Source organism: Castor canadensis, chromosome 1 (assembly GCF_047511655.1).
Source record: "Castor canadensis chromosome 1, mCasCan1.hap1v2, whole genome shotgun sequence".
Lineage (NCBI taxonomy): Eukaryota > Metazoa > Chordata > Mammalia > Rodentia > Castoridae > Castor > Castor canadensis.
In genome coordinates this window covers 24,321,215-24,322,941 of record NC_133386.1, presented here as the reverse complement: position 1 = coordinate 24,322,941, position 1,727 = coordinate 24,321,215, and positions in this window count along the sequence as shown.

Genomic DNA, 1,727 nt, shown 5'->3' with positions numbered 1-1,727 from the left:
CTAGGGATGCATCTCCTTTACTTCCCATCAAATTCTCTATTATGTTATTGTTAGCCTTTTGAGGAGTTGTAGTCCCCTCCCTTCTTTTTTTGCCATGTTTCTATTTTGTGCTTTGCTCACATGCTGTTGATTAATTAATTGGAAATTTTAATCACCTGTTTTCTTTCCCTTGACTTAATTTCTATACTCTAACTATCTTAGTTGTTATCTAGGTTGTTGTACTATTTCTGTTCCCTGACCCAAATATATAACTTAGCAATAACAAAATCAGAAATTTGATGCCAAACCAGTTATTTATGTAATATATAGGGAAAAATTAGTGATATTGTCTACCAGCACCAGTTACTAAGGAATATATATATATATATATTCCTCAGTATATATATATATATATATATATGTATATATATATATATATATATATATATATATGTGTATGTACATATTTGGGTATTAAAAAGATGGCACAAGAAGAGGGGGCAGGAGTGGGGAGAAGAGGTGTGAGGTGTGGGGGCTATAGGGTAATGGGGTCATAGTGTATGTAAAGGTGTAGTTCAGTCATTGGAAGGGAAGGTGTTATTGTTAAGGATTACAGAGGAATAGATTGATGGGGGTAATAGGCTTTTTAAAATTTACTCTTTTGGATCATGTCTATTATTGTACTAAAATTTGAAAGCATGGAGATAGTACTTCTTTATTCAGAAACTTTTGGTATAAACACTAGTAAAATTTCTCTTTCCACAACCAAACACTGTCATCCCCTACAAGAAAGTATTTTAGATTAAAATATATTAGACTCAAATATATTAGACTAAAAGAAGGAACAGAAAGAAAGGATGAGGAAGGAGGAGAGTACAAGAAGACAACAATGACTAAATCAGATACACTTGCTGATTTCAATCTTGCAAAAGTGAAATTTTACTGAAGTTGTAAAGATAGAAGATGTCTTCAGGAAAAGTGGGTATCAGGAAAAGAAGAGATGAAAATTTGAAAAAAAATCATTCTAATAACTAGGATTTGATGAAGAGTCTCTGCCATAGGAAATATTAGAATGCAGGTGTATAGGAAAAATTAATATGTACACTCAAGAACTGAAATGGAAATATTCACTGTTATCATGAGGCAAAGTCAAGAATAAGATCTGGGTAGCTGGAAAGAATGTAAAAATAATTAAATATTAACTTGTGATACAAATGGAAGCTTATTTCAACAAATGCAAAGATAGCAAAATATCATAAGAAGGAAGTAAAAGTTTATAAATGACTTGTAGAACTTATATGGGAGCATGAAAAGTTACTATTAATTTTATGATAGGTAAAATTATATGTCTTAATATTTAATACAAATAAAATGAAAAAATGCTGTCAAATAACATGCATGTTCTAAAATTTTAAAATCTTTCTAAAATGCTTTACTATTTCTAAAAGCAGTTTACTTTATATTTTCAATCTTTACAGGAACAGTTCCATCATCCTTTTGAACTCAAATCATTCATCACACATGATCATCATCAGTATACACTCAAGTATTCTTAGATTTTCATGTTGATATGCAGCTATGTATGAATGTTTCTTTAATGTTTAGAAATATTACCCTGCTTTTATGCTTTTGGTTTCCTTACTCAACAATACTAGATCAAAGTCATCTGGTAGAGTTATAATTGATAGACAATCAACCTTCCATGTCCACAGGTTCCACATACATGGACTCAACTAATTACCGATGGA